Genomic DNA, 10,537 nt, shown 5'->3' on the forward strand with positions numbered 1-10,537 from the left:
AGTCATCAAGGTGCTCCATGAACTCCCATTGAGTTACCAGTACATTGGACCTGAGATATGCAGAAATTTTAGGAGCAATCCAAGATGTTCTTTCCTAAAACTTGGTTCCATGACTTTCCCAGTGTGGCTCAGTTGGTTGGAGCATCGCTCTGCATACGGAGAGGCTCTGGGTTCAATTCCTGGTCAGGACACACACCTAGGTTGCGTGTTCAGTCCCCAGTGGGAGTGTGTGTGAGAGGGAACCAGTTGATGCTTTTCTCTAACATCAATGCCCGTCTCTCTCAAATCAGTAAGCATATCCTTGGGATAAGATTTAAGGAAAAAATGAGTTCCACTAGGTCTTAGAAGGTAATTTTCCAATTTTAAGTTTAAATTCTTGCCAAATTTACCAGTAGATTCAAAGAATACCTTGAAGAGAAGTAAACCAGCAATACGATTTTTTTATTTATACAAACATTTTTACTGACACATGAACATAGTTCGCCTGGCTCAGTGTTTGAGTGCCGACCTATGAGCCAGGTGGTCATGGTCTGATTCCAGGTAGGACACATGCCCCAGTTGTGGGTTTCCTCCCCAGTATGAAATATGCAGGAGGCAGCCAATCAATGATTCTCTTATTGATGATTCTCTCTCTCCCTCCTCTCCCTTCCTCTCTGAAACCAATATATATATATATATATATAAATTCTCTTAAAAAATAAAAATAAAAATAAAAAAGAAAGTTACAGAGTACTTGCCCTAAACAGAGAGGGCAGTGGGTCTCAGCTGTGGCCCCATGTGAAAAAACCTGGGGAGGTTAAGCAGACAAGCCCCCTCTCCTCCTAGGCTAACACCTCTGGTCCTGATGGGGCCTCTTCCAAAGTGATCAGAAGGTTCCAGGTTGATTCTGCTGCACAGCCAAGTCCAGCCCCACAGGGTAAGTGTAGGGGTTGCTTAAGTCACAGGGACTCACTGCACACGAGTCACTCACAGGGTCTCACCACAGAAACACAGTTGCCATTGGATCCCTCGGAACTCTTGCTGACCAGGCCTGGCACCTTACTCACAGCTCCAACTACCTCCCAGATTTTCACGTGGGTTCACGTCCACAGGGAACTCAAAGCACTTATGAGTAAAGGTGACTCACCAAAGCTATTTGCAATTTCCTCAGTTTCTCTACAGGCTCAGCGTCATAGCCCAGAACCCTCTGCATGTCTTTGTCCGTCAGTACCAACATCATTTCCAGCATAAAGCAAATCCTAAAAATATAAACAAAAGAAAGAGAAAGCCATCATTTCATGCTGTCTATATAACTGTCCTTCAACTTGGGAAGAAATAAACCAACTCTGCTGGTGGCCATCACTGCTGATAAACCTGATGTTCTCAGGCAGACCATCCCCTCTCCCGCCTCTGCAGCCTTTTAACATCAATCCAGTACTTGACCTCCTCCAGGGCCTTGACCACTACCCACAGATCTCGAGCATTTCCTCTCCTGCTCCCCGCATCCCCGACTCCTCCCACTGATCCCGCCACCTGCGCTCCTCCCTCCCGGCCCTGTGCTCTGAGTCACCCTCCTCTCCAGGTCAGTTGCCATTCCTTCCACACTCCTGGGCTATTTATTCTTTTAACTTTTAACCTGTAAATAATGTCATACTGAGAGAAAAGTTGCAGAAACAGTACAGAGACTTCACAGATATCCCGTGTTGCTATTTCTTCAAATGTTGGCTTTTTATTGATATAATTCACATAATGTGTGTCCCAAAATTCACGCAAGAAGTAATTTTGACAGAAAGCACAGGTTTATAATTACAAATTGTACATTTTTTATTGATTCATAGAATATACAGTATAGGGTTATGTATGGAATAGCATATTCGGTAAATGGCCTCCACGACTTTGCTGTCACATATGCACTCTTTTGTTATTGCCTGAGCAGCCGCATTTCGAAGAAGAATGGTCCGATGGTGCCTCCAGCCCCAAATACGCACCAAACAGTGACACCTTGTGGATGCATTTGTTTCTCAACAATCACTCGTGGATTTTCTGAACCCCGAATGTAACAATTTTGTCAATTAACCAAGCCATCAAGATGAAAATGAGCCTCACCAAAATTCAGCCACATTTATGCAAAACGGTCAGGGAAAATTTCAACAAAAGAGTGCATCTGTGTCAGCAAAGCTGTGGAGGCTACTTACCCAATATGCTATTGCATACATAACCCTATTCTGTATACTTTATGAATCAATAAAAAATTTACAATTTTTAATTATAAACCTGTGCTTTCTGTCAAAATTACTTCTTGTATGAATTTTGGGACACCCTTTACCATCAAACTCACCCATTCCAAATGTACATCCTATCTAATAATAGAGAAACATGGTAATTAACCATAAGTTCACTACCCTTCCCATACGCTAATCAGCGAGATATGCAAATTAACTGCCAGCCAAGATGGCGGCCAGCAGGCAGGCAACCAAAGTGAGCTGGAGGCTTGCTTGCTCCTGTGATGGAGGAAGCCAAGGTTCCCCGCCTGCCTCTGTCGGCCTCTGAGCTGCTCTCTAGGAAACATTGTTGCAAATATAGAAACTAAACAAACCCAGAAACCTGGTTTCAGCAGCCGAGGTCTCAGAGTTAGAGCGGAGCCTCAGAGCTAAAGCCGGCTCTCAGCTCCAGTGACAGCCATAGAAGGTAAAAAAATCCCAGAATAAAAAATAAAAAATAATAAAAAAAGTAGAGGTTGGGAGCTTCAGTCACCCGCCAGCCTGAAAACGGCCCTCAGCCCCTCACTCAGACTGGCCAGGCACCCCAGTGGGGACCCCCAACCTGAAGGGGGTGTGACCAGCTGCAAACAGCCATCATCCCCTCATCCAGGCTGGCCAGGCACCCCAGTGAGGACTCCCACCCTGAAGGGGGTGTGAGCAGCTGGAAACAGCCATCATGCCCTCATCCAGGCTGGCCAGGCACCCAAGCGGGACCCCCACCCTGATCCAGGACACCCTTCAGGGCAAACCAGCCAGCCCCCACCCGTGCACCAGGCCTCTATCCTATATATTAAAAGGGTAATATGCCTCCCACCACCAGGATCAGCGGAGCCGCAAGGCCTCCTGACCCCGGGATCAGCAGATCCATGAGGCCTCCTGGCCTGGGATCAGCGGAGCCTTCCAGCACTGGGATCAGTGGATCAGCAAGGCCTCCCAGCACTGGGATCAGCGGTGCCACAAGGCATCCCGAACCTGGGATCACCGGAGCCCTGAGGAATCCTGACACCTGGATCAGCAGAGCCTCGAGGCCTCCTAGCACCGGAATCAGTGGAGCAGCGAGGCCTCCTAGCACCAGGAACAGCTGAGCAGCAAGGCCTCACTGCACTGGGATCCTCGGAGCTGTGAGGCCTCCTGGCCCCTGGAGCAGTGTGACAGGGGGCAGCGCCCAAACCCCCTGATTGCCCTGCGGCTCTGTGTGTGACTGGGGTTGTGGCCACAACTTCCCTATCTGCCCTGCTCTGTTCATGACAGGGGAAGGTGCACCAACCCCCTGATCGGCCCTGCTCTGTGCCTGATAGGGGGTAGCTCCCCAACCCGCTGATCGGCTCTGCTCTGTGTGTGACAGGGTGTGGCGCCTCAACCCCCCCGCCCATGGGCCCTGCTCTGTGTGTGACGGGGTGGAGCCGCAACCTCCCCATCAGAACTTCCCTGAGTGTGACAGGGGGTAGTGCCCCAACCCACTGATCCGCCCTGCTTTGTGCATGACAGGGGGTAGCACCGCAACCTCCCCATCGAACTTGCCTTGAGTGTGACAGGGGGCAGCGCCCCAACCCCCCAATCGGCCCTACTCTGAGCATGACTGAGGGTGGCATCGCAACCTCCTGATCCGCCCTGCTATGTGCATGACAGGGGGGAGCTCCCCAACCCCCTGATGGGCCCTGCTCTGTGGGTGACAGGGGGCAGCGCCCCCATCCCCTGATCAGCCAGCTCTGTATGTGACAGGGGTGGCACCCCAACCCCCTGATCCGCTCTGCTCTGTGCATGACAGGGAGTGGTGCCCCAACTCCCCAACTGGTCCCTAGGGGCAGGCACCTAGGGATTGGGCCTGCCCTCTGCCACCCGGGAGTGGGCCTAAGCTAGCAGGTCATTATCTCCCGAGGGGTCCCAGACTGTGAGAGGGCACAAGTGGGGCTGAGGGATACGCCCCCTCTGCTTTCAGAGAGGAAATAAAAAGGAGAGAGAGAAACATCAATTATGAGAGAATCATTGCTCGGCTGCCTCCTTCACGCCCCACACTGGGGACAGAGCCCAAAACCCAGCATGTGCCCTGACTGGGAATCAGACCATGACTTCCTGGTTCAGAGGTCAACTCGCAACCACTGAGCCAGGCCGGCCAGGCTGACTTCTGTGTTTTAAACCTGACCTCTGAGCATTCGATATGGGGAAACGTCTTCTCTGGAACAGTCTGACCTGGCTAACATGACCTTCCTCCTGCTCTTCCTACCCTCAACCGATCCTCTTCCCAAAGGTCTGAATGTCAGTGCTTTCCATCTCAGGACCTCAGGACCTCCTCACAGGGCTCAGGACACAACTGCTCCCAGTGAACATTTCAGGATTTCAGAAAAGAGCCCATCTTCTCTTTTGAGCCTGTGTCTCCTGCATGTACTCCTGTCCACTGAAGACCCCAGCTGAGAACTTGCACTGACTCTGGTCTTCCCTCTCACCCATACCCTACCTGGTCAGTCCTCCCTCCCACACCACATCCACTGCAACTGAGCTAATCCTCCCACCACCATCTCCGACCCCTGAGCGGGGTATACCTGCCTGACCACCTCCATCTTCTACGTTGTAGCCAAAGGGACCATTAGCAAGGAGACTTCCTGCATCATTTTCCCACTCAGAACCCTTCAGGTGTCTCCAGGATAAAAGCCCAAGTCCTTGCAATGGCCTCTTCCCTGCTCCCTTTATGGGTCCCACATGAACCCTTTTCCTGTTTCTCACACATCCCTAGGTTGCTTCCCCACCCTCCACTATGTCTGATCTGCAGAAAAGGAAATGAGGTCAGAGCAATGCCAAGCCCTGCTTTCAAGAAGGGGAAACTGAGGCTTGGAAGATTCAGGTCACATTGCTGTGCAGTGGCTGAGCCAGAAGTCCAGGTGAGCTGACACCTGAGTCCCAAACCACATGGCCTTCCTCAGTAAACAGTTTTTGAATAGATGAGTGTTAAATACATCAATTCTTAAATTCACAAAATATCCTAGTTCTTAGTAATGAAAGAAGGCTTGTTCACAGCCTATATAATAAAAGACCAGCAACTGATTGGGGGAACGACCAGAATGTTGACCAGTCGACCAGTCGCTATGACATGCACTGACAACCAGGGAACAAATGCGCAACATAGGAGCTGTCCCCTGGTGGTCAGTGTGATCTCACAGTGGGAGCTCTGGCAGGCTGACCAGGATAATATGTCTAATATGCTAATTGTCCCTCCAACCATTCAACCATTACACCAGTCACTATGATGTGCACTGAATAGCAGGAGGCAGCACTCTGACTGGTAGGTTTCCTTGCTGCTGGGGTCCAGCTGATCAGGACTGGGCAAAATGGGCAAGACACACCCTGGAGCCCTCCCACAATCCCTTCCTGGCCCCAATCGTGCACTGATGGGGTCCCTCGGGCTGGCCTGCACTCTCTCGCAATCTGGGACCCCTTGGGGGATGTCAGAGAGCCAAATCCACCCACCAGGCCTCTAGTTTTAAATATTTAAAAAATCAAATCACAGAAGCAGGAAATAACAGATTACTAGGAAATGAAACATAGCATTTACCCCACTTATTTCTATGTGCTGGTCAGCTTCTGAGGATTTAGGCACTTAGGAGGCAGGTCAAGTGACCCATTGTACCTGGTCATGTCCTGGAACTTTCCGCTTGCCCCACTGGCTTTTTCCTGGGTCTCTGTGATCACTTCCAGTGATAATACACCATCTTTTCTCAACAAAAATCCCACATTTCTCAGCATTAATAGGATCAGTTCCATATCTTTCTCTGTGAAATTTCCAGTAAGTTTTTCCAAAATGTCAAATATGGTAAGAGACTGTACCAGGTTGAAGTCATACAAATGGGCAATGATGGCGAATAGGCTGTCACACTCTTTACCTTCACTTCCCTTTTTATAGACGTCATCATACTTTCTCCCCGTGGCCTCCAGAAAGGGAGCTCCAAACTGCACAAATGAAACAGACCAAACGTGATTGCAAACACCTGACATCTTGGCAGCAGATAACTCTCAGGGATCCTTCTTTTTAATAAGCTGCAGTGTTTATGCTGAAAGAGTCAGTACTTTTAAAATCAATGGTTAAACATACACATGGTAGGATGCACACACCCACAGGGCATACACTTTAAAACCCAGTCTGAGTGTACAGTATTGATACACAGCAACACAGACTGGTACATGCAGCACAGAGCAACCCACCACAGCATTGGAGCCTTCCCTGTAAGCACACCCTCTCGTCTTCTAAGTCTAGGTGGACTGCCTTGGCCAGCAGCCCTTGGAAAAAGACCACTGCACATCTCTGCCTGCAACGCTGCACATCTAACAACACTCATTCTGAAGTATGTGCTGAGCCTGGAGGAGGAGGCATAGAGTGGTGTCAAAGGTCCAGTTAGGAAGTGAGATCTGCTCACCTCTGTCGTATGTAATTAATACTGGGAACATTTAGGTTTTATGTATGTGTAGAGACTTTGGTGCAGAGACAATACACAGGTGAACATGCTGGATGATATCGGAGCAGGCCTGGCCATGCTGACTAGTAACTAGTGAAATGTAGGACACAAGAGCTATGTTCAGATCATACCAGGAACCAGTTCTTTTCCATCAGTGTGCAGAGGTAGGTGCCACTGACTAACCCACGTTTCTACCTTATCTTTTACTATTTTACACTTTCTGACATGTCACTTCACCTGTGACCCCTGGCTTTGGTCCATGTTCACCTCTGTGGTATTTTTACATCACCTGTCCCTCTGCATTCTTGCCTCTGCAGTATTCTTCAACACTGACTTGCACATGTGTTATGATGTGCACATACATGCTTAAGCAGATTTCAAACACCAGTTACTTGTTTATTGAATTATTCTTTACCTTCTTTTGCTATAAAACATAGCAAAATTCTGCAGTGTTTGCCTATGTTACCTGCAGACAACCGCTACTGAACACTGTTAGCCTAAGGAAGGGCTGAAAGTCTTACCTCTCTCCAATGTGGTGCTTGCCATCTTTGTGTCATATTCCTGGCATAGTCTTCCTTCTTTTATGATCTGCAGAGGTCCAGAACTTAACAGAAGTCTCTTATTAGTGCTTCCTTCACACCTTTTCAGAAAATTGCATGGAAACCAGGTGTCATGGGCTACACATTTATGTAATGAATCTTTCCTCTATGACCACAATCAACATTTATTTCCTCACATTTTTTCTGTTTTCAGCTTGTTGGCATAAAAAGAATGATGATGAGTCCTGTTCTGAAGAGAGTGTATCTGTACAAGGAGAGTCACAAGTCAGGGCTTCTAAGACAGCTCCAGCACCCCAGAAGTCGCATTCCTGTAAGCGGTGTTTCTCAGTGTTAGATATTTTGCACCTGACTGAGTAGAATACTTGGAGCACAAACACTTCTTCAGTGACGCATGTGTGAGAGACTTCTGTTCCAGTGAAAACCCTCATCAGCAACAGAAGGATACCAGTGGAGAGATGTCCTCGAAAGTAGCTATGGACATGCCCTCATTTGTGACCAGGTGCAGCTTCTTCTTATCAGAGGTGCCTTTAAACAGCAGAGAGGTTGGGGAAGACATCCAAGCTCCCTCAGAGCTTCTCCAGCCCCAGGACACACGGAACACTGAGGAGCCACACAGTGGCAGTGAGGTTTCACAGGAATTTCTCAGTGAAAAATGTCATCACTAGTGTGGTGAATGTGAAGTAGCTGCCAGCCACAAACAGAAAGTTGTTGAATCTCAGGGAGTATATTCTGGAGAACTGATTTATGAGTGTGACAATTGTAGGAAGGTTTTCAGACGAATCTTTAACCTCATTCAACATCAGAGAATTCACACTGGAGAAAAGCCTTATGTGTGTAGTGAATGTGGGAAGTCTTTTAGGCAAAATAGTCACCTCTATTTCCACAAGACAGTTCACACGGGGGGAAAGCCTTATGACTGTACAGATTGTGGGGAATCTTTTACCTGAAAATATAGCCATATGAGACAGCTGAGATTTCACACGGGAGAAAAGCCTTAAATGCATAGGGAATGTTTCCTTTTTATTTTATTTTATTTTTCTCCCAGAATAAAAACACTGGAGGAGATTCTATGATACACATTTGCCTTAATATACTCCCTTTTTTTCGGGACATACACTCTGCTAGATTCCTCATAAGTTTCTGATACAAGTGAGGCTTTAGGGAGCTGCTTAAACGGGCATCCTGCCCAGGTCTATTACGTGATTGATGTCACTGTGCGGGTTTATGACTGAAGTGATTTCACCTCCACCACCTGGCTCACATAGACAGTGTGAATCAGTCAAAAACCCTGCATGCTCTCTAGTGCTTGAATAAATTCTAAATACTCTGAAATCACCGTGGCCGGTTTGGTACAGTGGATAGAGTGTTGGTGTATAGACAGAAGGGTCCTGGGTTCGACTCCAGTCAAGGGCACATGCTGGGGTTGCAGGCTCGATCCCCAGTGGGCTGCATGCAGGAGTCAGCTGATCAATGATTCCCTGTCATCATTGATGTTCCTATCTTTCTCTACCTCTCAATTCCCCTCTGAAATGAATATATATTTTAAAACAAATGAGCAACTGGCAAAATTTAAATAAAGTCTCATTTATAAATAAATAAATAAATAAATAAATACTCTGAATTCTTGGCGGGATCTTCATTCCTTTCTCTCTAACTAGGGAATGGGCCTGACTCAGGGTTTGTTCAGAATACCCATCCGCAGCGAAGAAGTGGTACCTTGTAAGGTGGTTCTCACATTATGCTGTGATGATTGGCTTAGGTTCTATTTCACCAATTTCAAATACTCGGGTTCAGGTTTATGCTACTTTGGTAAAGGTGTTTTTCTGTTTGTGCCTTTCATTGTGCTGGTTCTATTCACTTCCTGTGATTATTTGAAAGCACTGTTGTGATCTGCCAGCATGTAAATGTGAGCAGATATGGTGGGGAGGTTAAACCTTCATTGCTTAGGAAGGCAGAGAGAGCATGATGGCAGAAAATCACTCTTTGCCCAATACCCAATACCAGCTTATTTTGCATTGTTACTAAAGGCCTTGAAAGAAAGACAGCATTACTTTGTGGTTTTAATTTGCATCCCGGTACCTTGGTTATTGGTGAGATCAATGGTCACCCAGAAGAGGTGGCGTTTGCTGTTCTTCTGTTCACAATAGGAATTATGTTCTCTGTTCAAAGTATATGTTACATGAGTCTCAGCAATGTTTAGGGGAACTCCTCCCCACATACTACAAAGGAGACATGTGCCATGAAGTACGAAATTTCATAGTCTTGTGACATTTGTTGTAAGACTCTGAGGTAAAACTACAGAACACTGTAGTGAGACAGAAACACTGTATTCACTGATGGGAGTGACTGCAATACATTACATGGAAAGTGTCTCTTTTGAACATCAATCCACAAATGTTCCTGGGCCTGTGGCTTGTGTGACCTTTGTTTGCATACATTCTCAGGACCTCCATAACTGTTTCCTGTAGCTAAATTATTGACAGAGAAAATAATTTAATGGTTTTGTGGGTTCCCCCGGTGTCTATATGGTGTTTATATCAAGGTCATTTCTCAATTTGTAAGAACTCAAGGCTGGAGGAATGATAATCTTGTAATCAGTCCCAGGATGTGTCTTTTGTCACCAGTCAGCATTCCTATTGATTCCATGGCATAGTCTTCACAGCTTTCAAATATTTGCTGCCATTGAGGCAAGGATGGTCCTCCCAGGAAATGAGAACTGACATGCAAGGAAGTTCACTTTTCTAATGTGTGTTATGTTGTGAGCCTTGATCAAGAGATAAAGCTGTGAAACCACCACAGGTGAAATAATCTTATCTCTCACTATATACAAGGTGTGGCAAAAGTACACTTTTAGTTGTGAGTACAGAAACCATAGCACTTGTGCTTTTTAAATATATTTCTTTAAAATACCTTTATTTTACTTATCTTATTTAAGAAAAGAGGAGGGAAGGGACGAGAAAGAGATAAACATACATGTGCTCCCCCCCTGCACAGCTCTTACTGGGGAACCAGGAGGAGCTGTGCACTGACCTGGAATTGAACCAGGATGTTTCAGTGCACTGGATGACACCCACCCATGGTGAAAGCAGAGTTTATTCCTGTATTTTTATGTATTCACTAGAGGCCTGGTGCACAAAATTTGTGCATGAAAGGGGGATTCCCTCAGCCCAGCCTGCACCCTCTCCAATCCGGGACCCCTTGGATGGTCTACAACTGCCAGCAGGTCACCTCCAACTGTCCCCTTCCTCACTCCTAATGGCCCCCTCCCCACACTGGCTCACACACCTCTTAC

This window comes from Myotis yumanensis, unplaced genomic scaffold (assembly GCF_028538775.1).
Source record: "Myotis yumanensis isolate MYYU_CA2020_CCGP unplaced genomic scaffold, mMyoYum1.0.hap1 SCAF_20, whole genome shotgun sequence".
Taxonomy (NCBI): Eukaryota; Metazoa; Chordata; class Mammalia; order Chiroptera; family Vespertilionidae; genus Myotis; species Myotis yumanensis.